The sequence below is a fragment of the Homarus americanus genome, unplaced genomic scaffold (genome assembly GCF_018991925.1).
Source record: "Homarus americanus isolate GMGI-L3 unplaced genomic scaffold, GMGI_Hamer_2.0 scaffold25013, whole genome shotgun sequence".
NCBI classification, from domain to species: domain Eukaryota; kingdom Metazoa; phylum Arthropoda; class Malacostraca; order Decapoda; family Nephropidae; genus Homarus; species Homarus americanus.
In genome coordinates, this window is record NW_024722158.1 from 4,141,946 (window position 1) to 4,165,547 (window position 23,602).

The 23,602-nt window shown below is 44.6% G+C and overlaps 1 long non-coding RNA gene across 1 annotated transcript; it reads left to right on the forward strand.

The window, feature by feature from the left end:
* The first annotated feature begins 19,054 nt into the window (after positions 1–19,054).
* Positions 19,055–23,144, forward strand: LOC121862113. Its single transcript, XR_006088170.1, has 2 exons — positions 19,055–19,242; positions 22,654–23,144. It is a non-coding gene; the product is annotated as an uncharacterized LOC121862113 (long non-coding RNA).
* The last annotated feature ends 458 nt before the right edge of the window (positions 23,145–23,602 follow it).

A 23,602-nucleotide genomic window follows, 5' to 3' on the forward strand; every position in this document is an offset into this window, starting at 1 on the left:
GCGTTATGACCCGCACATCACGGAGGCGTCGTAAACACACAGCCGCTCAGGCAATATCCTACCCCCACCTCCCTCCTCACCCCCCAAACCATCTCCCCAAAACTTCCTACGTTAAAATTTGACCCCTCCCCCCTTAATTGAAGGCCTTTAAACAAGCATCCAATTCACCTAACGTAAAGAAGACGTTCGAAAATGGCGCTGAAATTGCAGAGAGACTTTAGTCTTTTTATTTAGTTACGTGGGAAAAAAAATGTATCATACGATTTTTTTCAGAATCTTTGAGATGTGTGATAACAGTATAGTGGTGACGTTAGTGAGGAACAAGGCGGTATGACTCATAAACTGCCCTCCCCCAGGTGATCCAAGGTGACCCCCAGGTGACACAAGTGACTCAAGGTGACCTAAAGTGACCCCCAGATGTCACAAGTGGACGCCAATGGTTCCAAGGTGACCAAACGTGACCCCCGATGACCACAATGACGACTAAGAGACCACTACTCAAAGGCTCCAAGGGGCCACGTCATCAAACTTAAGGAACTAGGTCATCGTCCTCATGGAGACAACAGCTAACGTGAGAAAGAACCTGGGTGTGGTCGATGCTGTCAGCCCCAGGGTGTGGTCGATGGTGTCAGCCCCAGTGTGGTCAATGGTGTCAGCCCTCAGGCGTAGTCGATCAGGTAGAACACACACACACACACACACACACACACACACACACACACACACACACACACACACACAACAACAACAACACATCCAATATATAAGGTAAGGCTTCTCTCTCTCCCCTCACTGGTCACACCCATTAGGTCGACCAGCACCTTCACTCTCACACTCCCTCCTTCTCCCCTCCTGACGGTTCCAGACGAAGGAGGAGAATACCACCCCTATAAAGATTGGCTGACGGTGAGGAACCTGTCTTAGGGCGCGGCCACACTCACCTCCCACCCTTACACACCTCGCTGACCACTCTACTGCTGTAATAAGGTCAGTCCCTCTACCTTGTGCACTACTAATTATTTCTACACCATGATAGATAAGGTTAGGTTAGGTTAAGCTAGGTCAGGTTAAGTACTCACAGGTAAACAATAAAAAAAGAATCCCAGCGGTTCACAAAAGGTCAGAGGTGAAAGGTTTTAGTGTGGTGAGTTAACAATAGTAAGTGTGAGTCTTTGTATCACCAGGGGGTCAGGGGTCAAATGACTGGTGTAACAGACAGTCTGCAGTCACGTCACGATCACCGAGCTGCGGCCACCGCAAACTTTGTTGAAGACAGAGGAAATGTGTGTGTGTGTGTGTGTGTACATTATTGCGAGAGCCAACATCAATGAGGAACAAGAGAGTCGATATTATTTTAATTTATTTTATACAGAAGCTTCAATCCCTGTACACTAAAACACAGACAGTCAGACATCATTTATTGGATCACCAGAAGATTAGCACCCCCAGCATACAGTATTTCTCTCTCTCTCTCTCTTCCTCTCAAACAGAAAAACAAATAAAAAATTGCCTCAAGACTCTTAGTGTTGGAGACAGATCAAGTGACGTTAGAGAAGAGGAGGAGGAGGGCAGTGTCAACATTAGTCTGGTCTATGGCAAATACCAACTTTCTTAAGGACTGCGTCTCACTGTCCCCACTCTCAGAAGGAGGAGCTCTGTTTTGCTTCCAAGAAAAGAGAAGACAAGAGAGAGATGTAGAGAAGGAGGAGGAGAAGGGATAGGAAGAGTAAAGAGAGAGGCTCGGAAGAAGAGGAGGGGGGGGGCAGAGGGCAGAAAAGGAGCAAAGACCTCACTCACTCCACCGTTCCCCAGAAGGACACCCGAGACGACAGGACCAATTGATAGGAAACACTCGACAGGACTCTCAGGACGCTCTCAAGGGAACTGCAATTCCTCCCTTGACCAATATGTCATTCCTCCATCATACACGACCCTGATAGATAGATAGATCCAAGATATCACTGGCTATATAACAAAGCCTGGCACTACAGAAGGCTGGCACTACACAAGCCTGGCACTAAGGTACAGTCAGATTGGTAACATGTTTATTTGTACCATCGAACGTCCGCCAACAAGTCATGCAAATTACATAATCTCATGAAATTTGCCATGCAAGTTGGTGACGTGTCAGCCATCTTGACATTCTCTCGACCACCACTGATGCAAGGGGTTAAGTCATCGTAATCATAGTTAATTCATCGTACTCAAGGGGTTAAGTGATCGTACTCAAGGGGTTAAGTGATCGTACACAATAGGTTAAGTCATCGTAATCATGAGGTTAAGTCATCGTACTCAAGAGGTTAAGTCATCGTACTCAAGGGGTTAAGTCATACTCAAGGGGTTAAGTCATCATACTCAAGGGGGTAAATCACCGTATTCAAGAGGTTTAAGTCACCGTTATCGAAATTATCATATACAGTACGCAGTCTCCTATCAGAAGCCTAACCTAACCTCAACCTAAATCACTCACAATTATCATACACGCGCAGTCTCCCATCACAATCCACGACACATGCAAATTGTTTAATCGAATGACATTTCCATAGTAACAGCATCGTTGTGACATTTCCCGGAACATTTCCTTTGTATCTGGAGGAAAATATCGCGGTAATGCCCAGACTTACGACAATATAAAAAAAACGAACACGCCACCTTCACGCGGAAATTGCATCAAAATCATATTAGTAACGCATGCAAATTGATGACTCGCCCGGAATTTGCAATGCAGCAGTGGGGATGGGGGTTATCTTGAGGCTAAGGAGGAGGAGGCGGAGGAGGAGTGTGCAGCAAGTTCATCATGTAGCGAGGAGGTGGTGAGAGGGTTATATCCCCCGCCACCAAGTTGGTTGTGGTGACCGAATTATTGGTGGAAGTCCCGGGGGAGAGAGGGAAGGGGGGAGGGGAGGAGGATGGTGTTATAAGATCCCCCTACCCCCTCACCCCACACCTTCCTCCTACATATTGCTCCTCCTGCACACACAATAACCCTCACCCTTATTGGTCAAGTGTGTCGCAGTGTGTGTGTATACAAGCCTATACTCCACTTTTCCCTATAATGGACGAACAGGTGTACTGTATATAGTGTAATATTCTTTTCGCCAATTTTCATCACTGGTTCCTAAGAAGGAGTTAGTAAAAAAGTATACAGTATTTCCATGTAAGTTTGGTGGGAAAAATAATAAATTCTCTCATAATAGTGGGCGAAATTTGGGATGGCAATGATTTTAATTACCACCAGTGACTAATGCCAATTCAGTTTGGACAGAAGCTGTAAGCCTTAACCTATAAAACTACCTCGCCCTGTTAGCTTGAGGTGTGACCCAGAGCAAGGTTGTCATACTCTACCAGTTACTGTATTGCCCGTAAACTTAACAATTGTTCACTTACTGTTTCATTTTCGAAGCAACGACGAAACTTTTCCACGAATTATTAACTTCCTCAGGTTCTTAAACACAACCAGTCACCCCTAGACGTGGACCAGCAGCGTGTCACTGTAAGAGTAGGATGGTTGTTAGTGGCTGCCAACCAATCTACTTCTCAATTCATTCAAGGAAAAAGGTATGCAAATTATGATCTAAAAATTAACTGTACTATCAAATTTCTAGTACAGTAATGCATTTCAAAACCGTCCATAAAAACATGCCTGATTCACCTCCACTTAAAAGATATATTCTAAAATAAGTAACAATAAATTTAAATATATTGTAGTTAAATATGTATATAGTGATGAGTGGCCTAGTTTGGATGTGATGCTGTAGTTGTTCATACATGAGAAGTAATTATCTATTTACCTATGATGCCTTGCTTCTAGAGACCTTCCCTATGTTAGAATGATTACAAGAGCAGAGTGAAGTGTGAGCCTCTGTTACGACCTGTTCTTAATCGGGCAGTTATCTCGTCACTAATGGGTACTTCGCCTGATAACCGCCCCGGCAACCAGCCTGTCCACGCCATCTAGGAGGGTGATGCGTCACTATTTTGCCCATACTTTCAGTTTCACCACCTACCTAGACCAAGGTTCCCAGTTGCTTCGCCTTCCCGGGTGCAGGTAGTTCACTTTCAGCTACTGCCCTGGCTGGTTACTTCTATTTCCAAGGTTGGTTTATTTTTCTGGTATACAGTATCTGCAGTACTACTTGATTTTTTTCCACTAGATATCACGAGCACTTGGCGGCTGGATCTCCTATATTATCACGGGGACCATCAGACCTTAAGTTGACTTCTACGTTCCCATTCTCGTCCATTGTTTCCATTCCGTATGTTATGGTTTGTACGTACAGTAGGTTTCGTTAGGGTGTCGGTGAATATTTTGTGTTCAGGAGTTAGGTTCTTATTATACTATGTGCGCCGTGTTTTATTTCTTTGTATTTTGTTGTAGTAAGTTCAATGTTCATAACTTTATTCTTTACTTTCACCTGAGGAGGGGGTTATCTGTTCGGGTTCTATGCTTGTTCTGTAAGTGTTTTGAACCTCGGTGAGCAGGTAACTTTGTTAACGGTTGTGAATCATTGGACCCAAGTCAGGATATTCGCCTCGTATTCATACATGCTCACAACAAGGGGCGACTTGGTCAGTATATACCATTCGCTACCCGTAACAAGTGGCGACTTTTCCAGGATCCTTTATTAAACAGACGAGCCATTCACTCTCGGGATTAATTATTTTTCCCGACAGTTTAATGTTCTCAAACGCACTTGGTCATCTTAGTAACATAATTAACTACCTATTATGTGTTGGTGTTACCGAGTGCAGTTAGTGGTTTTTTATGTGTAGTGTGCAGTACTTGTACAGATTAAGGGGGTAATCCGGGTCTTATTTACGCAGTTCCCCCCCCTCCCCATTCCTCATTTTCATAAATGTGGTCTGACAATTGTGAAGTAATGAGTCCAGGATTATGACTTTTCCACCAAACGTTAAAATTTATGCTTATAAAGTATTGCTGTAACTGAATGGGATGAACAACTACACTATCTCCTCTTTGCTAAATGTGATTGTCCTCGAGTCTCTAGGCCACTGTCCTTTTGAGTTATTATACGGCCGTCAGATCAGAGGCCCTTTGAAAGTAGTGGAAGATGAATTGCATTCGTCCGCCTGACATGTTGGAAGTCCTTCAGTTGCCCAATATCTTGAGTTAAGAACCAAGTTAGAAAAGTAGCTAAAGGTAACCTCTAGCGTCCACAGCTGAAATGCTACCGGCGTCCAAACACTACACCCTGGTCATTTTCCCCGGGTGAGAAGGTTGGGGCTTTGTCTTCCCTTTCCGGGTCATTCTTTGAGAAGTAAATTTACAGGTCCGTGTGTGGAGTCTCTGAAACTTTTGAATTGCATTGTGAATACCCCTGATCGCCGTAAAGACGTTAGGCTTGTTCATGTCAATCTAATGAAACTATATGTTCACAGGCAATCGGAGGAAGACTACACCAGTTACCATTGTCAAATCAGCTATGTCAAACCACATCATGTTCACGAATCCGGGACGGAACTAACTACAGACCCTTGATGTTTTCAAGCCGATACGGAAGACCTAATGTCGCCTTGCCTCCAGGCAACCCTGGAGATCGTCGGCACTTCGCCTGGTAACTGCTCCGTCAACGGACTTGTCCACGCCATCTAGGATGGTGATCCTTGACTGAATATTTTTGCCCACTCGGTTTCTTCTTCTACAGGGGGCACACGCCTCGACCATCCATCAGCCGCACCAACCTGAATCGCAATAGAACATTAAAGGCAGAGTATAAAATTATGGCCTTGAATAAAAATAGAGATGGATTTCTTAAATATAATGACTTTAATTGTCCACGTACCTTCTATCCTTGGTGCTGTGGGGTCTGTAAGCTGCACTTTCCTGTAGAGTAGGAATGAATTGGTAACCGCATATTACAAAGCTTATTTAAACAATCTTAACTTTATTTAACCGAACCTAACTTGACCAAATCGCTCCTCCCTCACCTAACCTTAACTCCTATAGCTATTATTTCAACCCTACACAATTATTTACTGCATAGTCTACATTGATGATGACCTTGGACGCGTTTTATAGTTAACTACATAAAATATGTATAAAACCATCATGCCAGAATATAGAAAAAATATATATCTCACCTTAACCTGAAAGAGGCCGCCGCCTGTGTCCTTCGCCTTGTCCTCTCTGGGCCTAGGAAGCCGTACCTGTAACGCCTATAACAATTGAGGTCTCCGTGATTCCACTAAGACACACTCCAGGTACACTTAACCCCGCCATGACACTCCTGATAACTTAACCCCATCAAGACGCTCGCACCACCAATACTCTCTCCTGACACACTTAACCCCACCCAAAGACTGCGGACAGATACCGACACACTATATATTCATTACACCAGTCATTAACCATAATTCAGAGCTCTAATGGTACCCAAAAAATTCATCTTCATTATAATTCTTTTACGAGATTTTTTTTTTAACCTGATGAACAGAAAATCTGATGCCACTTGAATTGAGAAATATTGGAACACACTGGTGAAAAAATGATGGAAAGAGAAAAATACTGACTTAATAATTGTTGGAAATGAAACGTATGAAGAGAGGTGAGAATACAATGAAGGAAAACAGATCGACAATATGAAAAGTTACTAAAATTGGTGAGACGATAAAGACAAGTTGGCATAATGTGAATTTTGTTTCCAGTTCTGTCTTTTACTCTTGGTGCCACCACGTCACATTGGCAGGGTAGGGGTCACCTTCTCATGGCATCCCAGCACAGTAAACGAGGCCCTCACCCCGAGTGGCATCCCAGCACAGTGCACGAGGCCCTCTGCCCCCCCCCCTCCCCCCGAGTGGCACCCCAGCACAGTGCACGAGGCCCTCCCCCCGAGTGGCACCCCAGCACGTGCAGGCCCCCAGTGCACGAGGCCCTCCCCCCTCCGTGGCACCCCAGCACAGTGCACGAGGCCTCCCTCCGTGGCACCCCAGCACAGTGCACGAGGCCCTCCCCCTCCGTGGCACCCCAGCACAGTGCACGAGGCCCTCCCCCTCCGTGGCACCCCAGCACAGTGCACGAGGCCCTCCCCCTCCGTGGCACCCCAGCACAGTGCACGAGGCCCTCACCCTCCGTGGCACCCCAGAACAGTGCACGAGGCCCTCACCCGGGACAAGAGTGGTAGAAAAAAAACTGTACTGATGGAAAAAGCTCAAACTGGTGTTATAATACATGACGTACTAAGGCTGGTGCAGGTGGAGCGATTAACCAATATTACAGGAATGAATTTTAATTAAACTCGGCTGACATTTTATATAAAAGATTCAACAAATTTTACCTAAAATATATATTGAGGTAACGTATATTATTTTGTCATGGTAACCTAACCTAACCTTTCTTTACCTGAACTAACAATCTAATGCAATTTAATCTAACCTAATGGAACCTAAACTAACTCACTCACTGTACAGGGAGAGTATCAGGATTAAGAGCAGGAAGTGTGTGTGTGTGTGTGTGTGTCCAGGAGAGGGGAGAGCCACATCATAAACAAAAGCTTAGGAGGTATAATAATGTACAGAAGTTGTGGTAAGCAAAAGTTACCTAAGATGAGCTAAGATTACCCCCCGCCCACCACACACACACACACACTGGGGACACAATCACCTCTTCATCCTTGGGGGGCAGAAGGGGGGTAAAGTTTATTAATCTTTTGGTTGAGAAAGAATCTTAAAACATAAACTCTCAGACAAAGGTGATGGATGCTGGACTCACTCTCTCATTGTTTGTCTGTGTCTGTTTTCATCCTTGTGTGTCTGTTTTTCTGTCTGTCTCTGTGTCTCTGTACGTGTCTGTGTGTGTCTGTCAACCATCATCATCAGCCGACGATATAAATAACTGGAAGAAATTTATCTCTGGTACACCACTGATGAAATGGGTTTGTTGACCTGGTGAAGACAAAGTGGCCGTCCCAAGGTGAAGAAAATAAAACAAATTATATAACTCCAAGTGTGTCGAGACAAATTGAGTCCATGTGGTCCTAGACAAACTGAGAGAAAGAGAGAGATAGAGAGAATGTTGGGGAGACCGTCACGCTTCTGATACAATTCGGGTCGTTACTCAATATGCCCCTACCCTGCTGCCCCCCCTCCCACTTCTCTCACACAATAAATTCATGTTTCATTTCTTCGTATCCTACCAATGCCAGGAATTTCTTAGCCAACTAATCTCTCACCTCTCACCCAATAATCTCTCAGCAATTACCCGCCCAGACTAAGAGCACTGCAGAGAGCAATAAACATGTCCATTTGGCGAGGTCTAGTTCCCCCGCAACGCCAATAAGTTTCGCGGACGGGAATAACAAGTTGGCGGGTTAACACATTTATCCACCCCCCCCACCCACCCACCCACGTGAACACAAAGTCCGCGGGAACACACTTGATCACACTAACGCACATTAATTCACCATTTTGTCACTCGAACGCATTCTGATTCGCTCTAATGTACTTTTATTCACACTGTCATCCTAACACTGCCACACTGCAACAGATAGATGGAGAGACAAGAGTAACATAATAATGCACCCACCCACCCACCTACCTGAGCGGCGGGACATAACACAAATCACAAAGTTCTTTCACCTACAGCGCTTCGCCTATTCAATCAACAAAACATTTCGCGAGATATTTGCCCAAATTTGCACGCCTGGGTGGAGGAGGAAGGAGGTGGGGGTGGAGGGAGGTGAGGGTGGTGGTGGATGGAGTGGGGGATGGGAGGTGGAGGTGGGGATGGTGGGTGGAGGAAGGAAGTGAAGTGGGGAAAGGAGGGGAAGTGGAGGAAGGAAGGAAAGGAGAAAGGGAAAATGAAGATAAGAAGGAAAAGAGAAAAACTCAATCAAAATCACCAACAAAATCAAAATAAAAAACCTAAACACTCAATTAAACCATCACATAAACTGACCAGGTGAGAAAAACAACACACCTGACACACTTCCCGAGGTCCACCTCACCGATCGCTGATCACTAATTAACTCACCTTTAACAAACTTTTAAAACTAATAATATCACCCAATACTGATTAATGAAGTTCTAAAGTATAATTTTGAGTGAACAATTCCAAAGTTGTTTTTTTATTAACTCGAATATAAACAAAAAATTCATACGCTGAGCAGAAAATTACAATCACTTACAATACTGACAAAATTATGAACACAGAAAAGGGATACAAGTCACTATATATTAATGGGAACTTAAATAAATGTGGCCCTCAGGAAAAGCTTCAATTTCCTATGGATTTAAATGGCCATGCATCAGGAAATAATGGCTTGGATGTGTCCTGTAAACAACCCCAATTGCCAGTTTGTATTCAAAACTTCATGATTTATGACCTTGGCCGCTCACTACTGGAACAACTGGATTTTTTTTTCAAGTATTATATAACAGTCACGGGTCCTCACATAACCTCAGGTGGAGAGAGAGAGAGAGAGAGAGAGAGAGGTATTAAGAAATATATCACCTGTTACACTATATACACACACACACACACACACACACACAGTTGAGATTTACTGGTGTGTGTGTGTGTGCGTGCGTGTGCAGGAAGACATAATCTTAGCTCCCCAGAACCCCTCCCCATCCCTCACAATCCCCCCCAAGGACACCCAGCCTCACTCTCACACGGACAGGAGGAACCAAGGGAGAGGTGAGAGACCCAGTGAGAGAAGGGAGAGGTTTGAGGGGTGTGGTGGTGACAATGGAGAGGGAAGGATGGGAGGAGAGAACTGAGGAGAGGTATAAAATGAGTGGTGATAGAGGAGAGGGGAGATGCAAGAGGTGGGGGGGGCAGGGTCATAAATGAGGAGGAAGAGGCAGCAGGGTCGCGGAGGAGGAAGAGGAAGAGGAGGAAGAGGAGGAAGAAAAAGAAGAGGAGGAAGAGGAGGAGGAGGCAGCAGGGTCGTGATGGTGTGAGAGGTAATATCCGTAGCTCAAGCTTGCTGTCGTCCACCACACCACCGAGTCAACCTAACCACACCACAAGGGACTGATTCAACCAAAATACACACACACACACACACGCCATACCCCCCCCCCCACCACACTCTGCGTAAACATCAAAAGGAACAATAAGTCAGTGTTTTTCCCAGGTAATATCCCACTATTTCTTCTAACTAACATCGGTCACTTTTATCATTTAATTTCCACTAAATTTTTAAACCTCCACCAGTGTCAAGATTCACCTCACCACTATCTGTACTCAGGCGTTACGTCATCTCTTGTTGACTCTCTCACCCCAAGTAGGACTGTTTTTGTTTTTTGTCAATTGTTTACTTCAGATAAATGTACTGTTTTTATCCCACTATATAAAATGTTTCTTGTTTAATACTTTATCAATAGTGGTTTTTTTTCTCTCTTCTCGTATTCTCATTTCCTCCTGTCTCCCCCTCCTCACAGCTCCTCTCCCTTCGCTTCTCCTCTTGTTCTTCCTCCCCCCCCCGTCCATCGTGAATCATTAAGGGGAAGGAATGCGACCTCTCCTGGGCGTTGATAAAACTCCAGAAGAATGTTTCAAAAAGTCATGCAAAGAGCCAAAGGGAATTGGTTTCCGGACGATATTGAAAACCAATCCAGAGAGAGAGAGAGAGAGAGGGTGGGGGGTAGGTGAGTGGCTGGAGAGATTGTATATGTGTGTCTAGGGTGTGAAAGGCGACGTAGAAAGGTGGATCTGAGAGTGTATGTGTGAGTTAGTGTGCGAGAGGTGACGTAGAGAAGCATAGGAAGGGGGTGTGTGTGTGTGTGTGTGTGTGTCTGTAACCCTCTTAACCATACACACAATGGGGGTGATGCCCGCCCTCTCTACACCCACACCCCGTCCCTCCCTCCCACCCATCACTGTCACAACTTCTGAAACTTCTCTTGACAACAAGTGTGACCTGTTGGAGGGCGGAGTGGAGTTGATACTCCAGCTGGTGGTGTGTTGGAGGATCACTGAGACGTTCCTAAAGGGTCACACTCCACCAATGGTTCTTTAGTAGTCATCCTCGACCAGTCATTCTCTAACAGTCATCCTCTAACAGTCATCGTTGAACAGTCATCTTCGACCAGTCATCCTCTAACAGTCATCCTCCAACAGTCATCCTACAGTTTTACGACGTCACAGAGTCCTTAGGGTGTAGGTCACGTTCCCGCCCCGTTCCTCAGTTGTCATTAAGAGGGGTCATCCCCCCCCCCTTTACCCCCCTCAACCCTCCTTTACGGTCGAGTGGTCACTGTTGTCTCAAGGCGCAGCGTGGAGTATAACCCTCTGAGTTCTTTATTAAAGCTCTCTCTCTCTCTCTCTCGAGTCCTAGCGTGTTCCTCGTGTTATCCTAGCGTGTTCCTCGTGTTATCCTAGCGTGTTCCTCGTGTTATCCTAGCGTGTTCCTCGTGTTATCCTAGCGTGACGGGGTGGAACGAGAGAGGAACAATGAGGACAGATGAACACGGTGGAACAAGTGGAATGAAAACAAGGAGAGACCATTTCTTACTGGAGGGAGGGAAACAGGAAGGGAGGGAAGGGGAAAGAAGGGAGGGAGGGAGAAAAAAAGAGAGGGAGAGAAAAAAGGGAGTGAGGGAGGGAGAGAGGGAGAGAGGGAAAGAAGGGATGGAGGGAGGGAGAAAAGAAAAATGGATGAAGAAGATAGGAGGAAAGGGAGGAAAGAAGGGGGAAGAATGGAGGATCGGAGGAACGGAGGGAAACAGGAAATTAGAGAAGAAAAGAGGAAGGGGGGTGCACGGTTATTGGTGTGTTTGTGTCAGGTAAGTGGAGGATGTAGGTCCGCCCCCTGCTGCTGTCCCACCATCCTATTGCTGACTCTTCCACCTGATGCCTCCCCCCCTTCCTCCCTGCTTTCCTTACTTCATATCTTCCCTCCCTCCCTTTCGTTCCCTTCCTCATCTTCCTTCCCAACCTCACGCCCTCCCCTCCCTCCTCTTACTCCCTTCCCCTCCTCGCTTCTCCCATCTCCCCTTCTTTAATGTGCGGCCCTCTCGCCCTTACCCTCTCCTACCCCCTCAGCTCGCCAGAAACATTGGGTAAAAAAATTCAAGTAATAATATTTATAATAGTAAAATATTTGGCTGCCATGACACCTTCACTATGATCATGATAACAACAACAACATGGGTACAAGAAATAGGCCGTCCTTTATGACTCAGTAAACAGAAGAAATGGAGGAAGAGGAGATGAAAGAGGAAGTGGAGGAGGTAAAGAGAAAGGAAAAGAGGAAGAGGAGGAGGATAAAGAGGGGAGTGGAAAGTAAAGTCTGGCGCGGTTGGTAAGATTTATGCAAACTAGATGGCTGGTTGTGGTCAGGTGCAGGCTATTACTCCCTCCCCCCTCCTTCCCTCTCACCTATGACACCCTCCCTCCCTCACACTCATGACACAGTATTTACCCCAACAAGATTTTAACAACGCTTTACTTACACATACACTTTCATACATACATGCTTTCATACATATATACTGTACATACATACACCCCACCATCAAAATAATTACAGTAGTCCCCTCCACCTCCCCCCCCCCAGGATGAAGATAACTCACTTTTCACAATAAAAAAAAACAATTATTTTTTTTATAAAAGAGTTTAGGAAGGTAATACCGAGGCACAAGACTTTGGTGCCACAGGTAATTTCAGGTGAGTTGGGCACATGGGAGTCCTGAGACCAAATTTATGGGCGGAAATATATGAGGAATTTTTAAGTTTACCGCTCAACCCTGGCCATGGGTCCTTGGGTGTACAGCGCTGAGTATACCCCAGGGTTTATGTATACAGCGTTGAGTTTACTCCAGGGTTTATGTATACAGCGTTGAGTTTACCCCAGGGTTTATGTATACAGCGTTGAGTTTACCCCAGGGTTTATGTATACAGCGTTGAGTTTACCCCAGGGTTTATGTATACAGCGTTGAGTTTACCCCAGGGTTTATGTATACAGCGTTGAGTTTACCCCAGGGTTTATGTTAGCCCCAGGGTTTATGTTATGGTAAACTGGACAATGGGTTTATCCTACAGGTTTACATTTTACTCTCTCTCTCTTTCTTCTCTTTATCTGTCAATCTCTCTCTCTCTCTCTCCACCTGGTCACACACCACCACCACCTAAAGCATATCTCACATACTCACACCAAAACAACGATTATAACGGGTATGTCGGGTATGAGAAATATTGTTGGAACCTTTGGAGTCACAGTGACGACAACGGCGACGGAAACTCCCGATAAATTCCGTCTCTCGAAAGCCTTTGAAAATCTAATTATATTACACGTCTCACACTGCCCCCTTCCCCCCTCCATTTACTGACGGACGGATGGGTGGGTGGAGTGAAAGGGTGGGTGAGTCTGGAGTTCTTTTTTGACTCGTATGAGATTTCCATTTTTCCTCCCTCCCGTAATGAGGAAGTCTGGAAATCAATAAGAGGAAAAGTGAAAACAGAGACGTTGAGGTGGATATGTGAGAGAGAGAGAGAAATAGTGGGTCTGTGCAATTTTGTCAGGAGTGAAACACAGTCAAGGACAAGCACACACACACCTGAGCTACGAAAACTCTAAAATAGATCCTTTCACCCCCCCCCATTACACGGACCCCTAACACCCTTTCTCCTCCTCCTCCCTCCCCCTAGTGTTCTTCCCCAGCCTCCTCCTTTAAAAGTAAATGAGGAAGCCAAGTACCCATTTCCTACCATTATCCTCAACGTCTCCGCCCTGGGCCAAGATCTGGAGAAATTCGTGGGTCAGGTCCACCCCCTCCCCCTTAACTCTGAATGAGAAAACGTAACTTAACCTAATCTAACCTGATTTAATCTAATGTAACCTAGTCTAACCTAACCTAGTCTAGTCTAACCTAACCTAATCTAAGCTAATTTAGTTTAATCTAACCAAACCTAAGCTAACTTAGCCAAATTAGTCAATGCTTAAATTATAACCAAGAACCTGTAATATGACCTGTACACACGACTTGTAGATAAGGAACCTGTACAGACGACCTGTAAACACAACTTGTACCCACGACATGTAAACAAGGAGAAACTGTAAATAAGACCTGGAAACAAAGGACCTGTAAACAAAGGACCTGTAAACAAGGAACCTGTAAACACGACACCGTAAACAAGGAACCTGTAAACACCTGTAAACAAAGAGAACCTGTAAACAAGGAACCTGTAAACACGACCTGTAAACAAGGAGAACCTGTAGACAGATTCCCACTTCTCCATTAAGGAAACAAGGCCTCGAAACGGATGATTTAATGAGCGTGGCCGACAATCTCACTCACTACTACTAGACCTTTTAGGACTGTGTGTGTGTGTGTGTGTGTGTGTGTGTGTGTGTGTGCGTGTGTGTGAGAGGATTGAGTGAGGCAGGATAGGAGAGAGAAAGGGGGGATTGAGTAAAAGAAAAGTAGAGCAAGGCAGTGACTGAATAGAGAGAGAGAGAGAGAGAGATTACCCTGTTTTGTTTACTCTATCCCATGATTGACTAGATAAGATGGAAGGATGGGAGCAACAACAACAACAACCCTACGCACACACACACACACACACACACCTAAACACCACCGCCCCCCACATCAGTACAACTCAATACACCAGGACAGAGTGATGTTCCGTCAGGCTGTGGTAATATTTCCCCAATTTACGGACCATCTGCTGACTGGCCCAACACCCATCTTTATAGTTAGGCTTCTGTTATGGAGATGGATGGTCAGCAGGAGGAGGTGGAGGAGGAGGAGGAGCAAGAGGAGGAGGAGGGCAGGAGGAGGAGGAGGAGGGGCAGGAGGAGGAGGAGAGGAGGAGGAGGAGGAGGAGATGAATGGTCACGAGGAAGAAAAATAGATCAAGAACAAAAACAAGATGAATGAAGAACAAAATATAAACAAGAGGAATAAGAACAAGAACAAGAAGGAGAAGGAAGAAGGAAATAGGAAGAAGGAAGGAGGAGAGAAGCCAGATGTGAGAGGCTTACTGGAAAGGCTTCTGTGCCACACTTTGATCTATGGGACGACTGTGCCTGTGATTGGAATATTGAGAGAGAGAGAGAGAGACTTTTTTTCCATTTCGCCATTTCAAGTTGTAGTTCCTTTGATGGTTGGCTCTATAACTCTCCTGAAGATCGGTTAAGTCCGCTCACACAAGCTTCTTAAGTCTGCCTACACACACACAGCTCGGGCTATGTGTACGGTACCTTCCAAGGAACTCTCTGGGCGCCTCCAACTCTCGCCTGGTTATTGAAACACGAGTGACTGGTGGACCAGGTTGAAAGGTGATATCTGTACAGTATAGGTGGAGTCAGTCACCCCCAGGGTCAATTACCTGTTTATCACACACACACAATATTCCCATTTATCCCTCATTTTTTGTCTGTCTGTCGGTCGGTTTGTCTCACACTGTCTCTCTCTCTCTCACGCAAAACATCTCTCTATATATATATATATATATATATATATATATATATATATTCGACACAACTTTCCCATCACTTTCCACTTTTGCCAACGTTCACTCTTCCCATTTTTCTTGCTTCACTGATGGAAGTTTTTCGGACGTGAGGGTCGCTTTTTCGGGTCACCTGAAGATTAACCCCCCCCCACACCCAGCCTATTTCACCTGATGATTAAACACCTTAACGTTACCTGGATTAGGTTTTTTTGGGTGACCAATTCGGATATCAGGAGACCTTTACTGGAGGAGAGAGACAGAGACAGAGCTTAAATAAGACAAGACAAACAGAGAGAGAGAGAGAGAGCTGACACATATAACACAACTCTTCTCTCTCTCTCTCTCCCATGTACTCGGGGTGAGACGATCAACATGGACATACAGCCCCGTGGGAGAAGACCTGGGGAGGAGAGGAGACGGTGGAGAGGAGAGGGAGGAGGAAATCGAAGGAGATGGAAGGAAGGTAAGAGGAAAGAGAGGGTGAGGAAGGAGGAATGGGATAGAGGAGAGAGGGAGAGAGAATTTTTTTTAAAGAAATGAGGAGGGAGGGAGGAAGGGAGGGAGGAAATACAAGAGGTGGGAATTATGTTCCAATCAGACCAACATGAAGCTTAATATAACAGTCAGAATCAGCAAGAGATCAATGCGTTCCCATCAGACCAACACAAAGCTTGGTACGTTCCAATCAGACCAACACAAAGCTTGGTACGTGACAATCAGACCAACACAAAGCTTGGTACGTGACAATCAGACCAACACAAAGCTTGGTACGTGACAATCAGACCAGGGGCGCGACTAAACTCGACCCACTGTATCAAACGTGATTAAAACCTGACTGTTACACCGAGCCAACACTTGTAATGTACTGTACCTCAAACACACCTAGACCTGTACTTTGACCTTACTGAATGTCTCTCTCTCTCTCTCTCACCTGTACTGTAAGGGAGAGAAAGAGGGGGGGGGAGGGGGAGGTAGTGGCAAAAGGAGAGTTAGGAAAGAGAGGAAGACGTGGCAGAAGTTAAGTGAGAGTTACCTAAGAAAGGAACAAGAGTCGAAAATGAAGTAAACTTTTGGCAGTAAGTAAAATTACGTGTGAAGGAGAGAACTTGTCCCGAGGTGGAGTGAGGGAGAGGGAGGAGTGAGGGGGGGGTTGATGGAAGGGGAGATGAGGGAAGTGAGGAGGGAAAGTGAGGGGGAGTCATTTTAAACATATCATGGTACTGTATCATATATAATTATTATTATTATTATTATTATTATCATTATTATTATTCTTTAGTAAAAATAAAAATGTTTATCCCCCAATCATCTAAATTTTCGTTCGTGTATATTTTTAAAGGTGTGTCAAGGCTTCCTGCCCGAGTGAGTGAATGGTGACGAGATGTGATCAAAGGCGTTCACCAAATCCTGCAGGAATACCAACGACTCCCTGTACTGAGAGAGAGAGAGAGAGGTGACGCTGTACTGACTTGTGTGTCCTCCACCCTACCTACTACCTTGTCCTCCTCATCTTCCTCTTTCTGCTCGTCCTTCTCTTTTTCCTTTCTCCTGCTTGTCTTCTTCCTCCTCCTCCTCCTACTCTCTCTCTCTCTTGACCTCCCTCTGCTTCCTGTACTCTCACCTACCACGCCTTCATGCTTCACTACTCACACGTCTCTCTCTCCCTTCCACACATACACCTACACCTGGAGACACAGACAGGTTCCTCCGACACAGTCTTCAAAGGGAACACCCACATCGAGTTATGTTGGTTTGTTTACCGCCAGTTAGAGTGACACGCGCGCACGCGCGCACACGCACACACACACGCACACACACACACACACATAGTAGGGAACATCTGCAGTTTCTGCGACACCACCACAACAGGAGACGGACGCGAACACAACGTGAAGAGAACGTAACATACACTGTAACACACAAGAGGCTTTCACCATGGTCAGCTTTGATATCAAGTCCTACTCCACCACTTGTCTCCAACACGTCCTCCACCACCACCGGTCTCCAACACGTCCTCCACCACCAACACCATCAGTCTCCAACACGTCCTCCACCACCACCAATCTCCAAAACGTCCTCCACCTCCACCAATCTCCAACACGTCCTCCACCTATCTCCAACACGTCCTCCACCACCACCAAAAATGTGTTCCAGAGTTACTCACTTTCCGCTGAGTTAACTTCCCTGGAAATAAGTCATGAATATTTAAAACTACGAGATTCTCTTACACGTGTAATGACTCTATAGAAATACATAAAGAATCCAACAGTGTTAACAGGTGACCGGACGTTGTTATGGTATGTTATTTTGTTGTTTGTTATGTTACGTTATGTTATTGTTATGTTATGTTGTTATGTTATGTTATGTTATCTTATATCATGTTGTTATGTTATTTTATTTTGTTATGTTTGTTATGGTATGTTATTTTGTTGTTATGTTTATGTTATTACGACAAATACTGTGTTATGCTCTGACTGCCTATATCCATCAGCCTATCCAATAACCTAACCTAACCATCCAGTAACCTAACCTAACCATCCAGTAACCTAACCTAACCATCCAATAACCTAACCTAACCGTCACGTTCACAGGTGAGTCGGCACTCCTTATTACACAAGTTACCTGTACAGAAGGACGTTAAATACAGGTAATGTAGAAGATGCAATAGACGTTTATCACACACACACTGTGGATTCGGTAATTTTTTTAATTAATTGGCATGTAATTGTATAACGATTTTACTGAATAAAAATATCTATCTATCTATCTATCTATATTCCTTTCAATCTATGTAAACCAATCAATCTATATGTATGTGTGGCCATATGATGTCTATGTATGGCTGTATGTATGTATGTATGGCTGTATGTATGTATGTATGGCTGTATGTACGTATGGCTGGATGTATGTACAGTATGTATGTACGGCCTACAAATTTCCACAACTGCACAAAATACATCCCCGGTTAGTCAACCTGTACAGCAACTGCCAAGGACACTGGTGTTTAGGCAGAAACGTGCACATTGTACTGTACTGTATTGTACTGTGTAGGTACGTCTGATAAGAGGTTGCCCCTGTGATAACTAGCTGATAAAATGGCCGTGTGTATGACAGAGAGAGGGGGAGAGACACAGAGAGAGAGAGAGATGTTATGAAAATTTGCCAATATCATGAGTGTTGCCTTATTAGGTAAATCTTACATCACTACACACCAACAATATTCTCAACCTATGCAGCAATAACTCTTCCTTATATAGAACACCTGTAATTATAGGTCAGAGACGATCATAATATACTGGTATATACTGTACGAAAAAATTATAATATAGGGAAAAAATATTAGTTGGGAGGAATATTGTTTTATATGTCACGCTGCGGAAATAAGGACAATGTTGATAACTTGGCAACTACTCCCCCCCCCCCCACACATTTGTTATTATTATTATTTATTGGGCACCCCCCTACATCCTTGTGTAAGGTGAAGCGCAGAAGCGTTTACAGCACCTAACAGGGAAACATGCTAAGTTCATGCTTGCCACACACACACGCGCTAGGAATAGTTCTCGTACTCTGGCAACCTCTTATAAACACACTACGCTCTCATAAAAAAACACACAGACAGGTCCCGTACAGGTCCGTGGCGCACCACCACAGCAGAATTACAAGGTGACGGCGCCGCTCGCTCACTTACACCACAGCCCTTACAGCCACCGTGTGTGTGTGTGGTGGGAGACAGCGCTCTAAGAGGTTAAATACCGCCTTAACCCTTAATACACCAGTGAGCTGAGCAGTACCCCAACCTTCAGATACTGAACGCTGTAAGTAAAGTACTGTCTGATAGATAACCTTAACATCTCTAGAAAAGTATTAAATATTAAGTTATTGGTTGAAAGTACGTGTACATACGGTATAATATATCGAGAAAAGTATTAAATATTAAACAGTTAAAAAATATTTGCGGATTATCGCCTCATATTTCGGTGGCATAATCAGAGTAAATTTTCGTGTTACAGTTTTGTGGTTGGAACTGTAGTGGTGACAGCTGATCTTCTCAATCACAGCCTAATCACCAATTACAGTTCCACCACCAATCACAGCACAGCGTTAAATACTGGTGACCCGATAAAACTGACACACACACGCACAATTATATCACTACTCACACACTTACTACATATATATACTTACACACACACACACACACACACACAGACATAAGAACATAAAATAATGAGTCTGCAATAGGCCGGTTGGCCTGTGCATGGCAGCTCCTGTCGAGAGTTACTACCACTCTCTATCATCCATGAATCTATCTAGCCTCCTTTTGAAACTTTCCAGCGTTCCAGCACTTACTACAAAGTTGCTAAGCTTGTTCCACTCGTCCACCACCCTATTTGTGAACCAGTTCCTTCCTATCTCCCTCCTAAACCTAAACTTATCCAACTTAAATCTGTTGCAACGAGTCCTATCCTGCTCGGATATTATAAGAACTTTATCTATATCTCGAAACACCGCCAAGGGACACTGCCTATTCATGGTGCAATCACTTGGGGGGGGGGATGCTGTTGATGATGGTGCAATCCCTGGCATCAGACGGGTATAATTAGTAGCAGCAGCGTCTTCGTGCGCCCTCTGCTTTATCCTCTTTCACCCACAACTTGAGGGAGTCGTGTACTGGACCAAAATAATCCCCCTGACATAATTTTCCCCCTGGAATAAAATCTCCCCTCATGGCAAAAAAATCATCCTTGAGAAACATTATTATAAAATATGGGAGGGATTTTGTCCAGAGATTGTCCTACTGTACACGTTAACTAAGGTGGGATTTTGTCCAGAGAGATTTTGTCATTCCTTGCACGTTAACTGAGAGGGATTTTGTCCAGAGATTTTGTCTTACTTTGCACGTTAACTGAGATGGATATTGTCCGGCAGCAGCAAGTGAGTGAGGGAGATTTATACTGTTGTGACGGTCGTTAAGGGGAAGAAATAGACCGTAAGCATCACTCTTTACACTGTTGGGGAGGTGGGGAATATTGTACAGTTAATAGACCTTTTATCTATGATTATACCTACACCCACACTCAGACATACCTACCTACACCCATCCACCTACCTACCTACACAAACATTACCCATCCACACACACACAAATAGCCTTCTCACTCACACACCTACTTACCCACTCACCAACCCACACTCACCTACACAAATAGTCTTTCCACACTCACCTACACCCAGCCATTCAGACGGGCAAAACGTTGCAGATATAACATTAATATTAAGAACTCGGTATAACCCCAGGATAACGTTACTGGGTGTTATAAGTAGACAGTGCCAGGTAATGTGCAGATTACAGGTGGTACTTAACACAGGTAATGGTTCCCTGGACACTGTGGCGCACTTCAACCCTTCCTAATGTCTGTGAGAGAGAGAGAGAGAGAGAGGGAGGTGTAGATGAGAGACAGCGGGGTAGATATGTATGTATGCATATATTAGATATACAGTAAGTATACATATGTGTGTGTGTGATTGTCAGTTTGATTCTATATGTTGATGACACTACCACTTAAACTCAGGTAACGTCAGGCAGTTTATTTCTCTTAGGTGGACATTTTTGGGGGCACAGCTGATCATCATTAATCAAGGGTCTCTCTCTCTTTTTTTTTTTTTTTTTTTAGTAATATCGGGTCCACTTGAATTACTTTTTTTCACCTGTAAGCAAGTTTTCTTCACTTACGCTAGTGTGTGTAGAGGTGTCCATGTGTGCTCTTCTGTGCGTGTGTCGAGGTGTACGTACATACTTGAGGAGGATGTCCATGTGTACCTGCATCATTTATCTCTCTCTGACCGTGACCATTGACATAAAAAAAATAACAATATTTTCCAAGTCCAACGATATTAAAGTCCAAAGCTCGGTGGCCATCAAGTCCCAGAGACCTGGTCCACACTGATTTCTCGAGGGAGGTGTGGGAAGTGTGTGGTGTCACTGCTGCCAACTGGGCGCTCAACCCTAATGGCCTATCACAGTTGCCAGCAGCCCCACACCTTGTGTATGAAGAGGACGGTGGTGGTGAATGGTGTGTAGTGCCGTGTGGGGGTGCTGCAGTGCAATGCTATCAAAAGGGATGATAGGATGTGGTGCTGTGTAGTGTGGCCACAGGACATTTTAGAAACACACACACACACACACACACACACAGCACTTATAAAGCTGGCCAAAAATCGTGTGAGCCCCTTGACAAATCCCACGTTATTTTTTAGGAAAACTGTTAAAATTGAAGCTTTTGTACTGTTGCAACGTGAAATCCGACGTACTACACACACACACTAGAAGTATATACAATTCCAATTAACCAGGACACTTAATAAAAAATACCAATTAGCCAAGTCAAGTCTAATAATTAACATCTCGAGGCTAAGTCTTATCTGAAAACATAACTCGAATACAAGCGGTGGAAAGTGAATTAATGAGAGAGAGGCAGAAGGTGCTTGCCGTCAGTGTTGTTGTGGAGTGTGCCATGAGGCGTTATAAGCGCCGCCCTGATTGGATGTTAGTGTGTGCTTGACTGCCACTCACAGGACTGCTTGTGTTGTGTGTCCTGAGTCGTCTCCCAGCACCGACACGTCTACTCGACTCGGCACAGGGGGGAGGAAACATGTACGTGTCTCCTGTCTAAACAATAACGGTGATAAAAGTGTTGCATGTCTCGTAGTAGTATTGTGGTCGTTGTTGGAATAGTAGTAGTGGTTTGTAATAGTACGGTAGTAATAGTTGTTGTGGCACGGCGGGGGTGTGTCTGGCTACCTAGTTAATTATTAAGATCCTTGTAATAACTAATAAGGTGTTGACATGTTTACAACTTCCTCTGTGACTCATGAATTATTCATTTCTCCCATCATTATCATCATTAACTCTGGGGAAGTATTACTACTGTTTTAATTAATTTTTATTATGATTAATTTTCCGGGGTCACTTTAATATTATACCTGCCAGTTTAGTTCACCTTAACCCCTTCATACGGGGGATGGACGCCGCTTTTAGCATTTTATTTGGTTAACGTCTGATGATTTTATTAAGCTCAGGGGAACCCGTATCTAACCTAACATCCCAAGGATGGTTAATGATCAGATGAATGAAATAAGCTAGAAGAGAGGCTAATCTTAAGGTGGTTAATACCCCTTTAATTTCACCTTTATTATTACCAAAAGTTTACTGTATTTTTCACCAGGTACCGTCTGTAAGGTGAGGCAGTATTGATCACAATGGTGGCTCCCTACCAGTCCGGAGACGCAGTACGTTCCTTGGTGCGAGTACCGGGCACTGGCACCAACAAGGAGGCCATACCCAAGACATGTAACCTTACTCACATGTGTACCATCAGCACCGTGTTCCACCAGCCGCCCGCCTACACAAGGTCGGTGCGGTACCTCCTTCAGTCGCCACCCTCACCCAATGACCCCCATCAGCGAGGCCACGACAACAAGAACAGCGAGGCCACGACAACAACAAGAACAAGGTGAGAGGATAACGTTAATTCTTACTGCTGAACGAGGGAGCCATGACCACACCCCTACTGTCCTTCACCTGTACACAAGACCCCGTTGATCAAATTCACCAAGATTACTTCACCAGCGACAGTGAATTGTTCTTGGCCTGTAACTGCCACCATGTCATAGCCTGTTACCTGTAGCGGTTCTGTCGAAATAAACTAGGCTGGAATGTTTATATTTTATTGGGTAATAGTAGCAAAACCTAAGTTGTCTGTTATCCATTTATTCAGGAACAACTAAAACAGTTCCTAAGTGTAAATCAACCGTAACTTATCACTGTAACTATGAGTGTTAAGAGAAGGACGGAGGCTATGTAAATAGACCTGCTTAAAGACGTCCTTTCTATGTGAGGCGTTGAGGGAGAGTTGTATGAGTAGTGACTTCTATCAAGGGAGAACGGAATAGGCTCGTCGCCCTCCCTTGAGGGAAGGAGGAGCCATCCACGAGGGCTCATTATTAATGTATATATTTACATGAAATATATTATTACCTAAGATAATAAATACTATTGAAATTCAGAAATCATCACATCCCAGGATCTTAGGAACAATGCTAGTAATGCCATCAGACACACGATGGAACACAGTGACAGATTCTATTGAATCTTATTTAAAGAACTGGGAGACC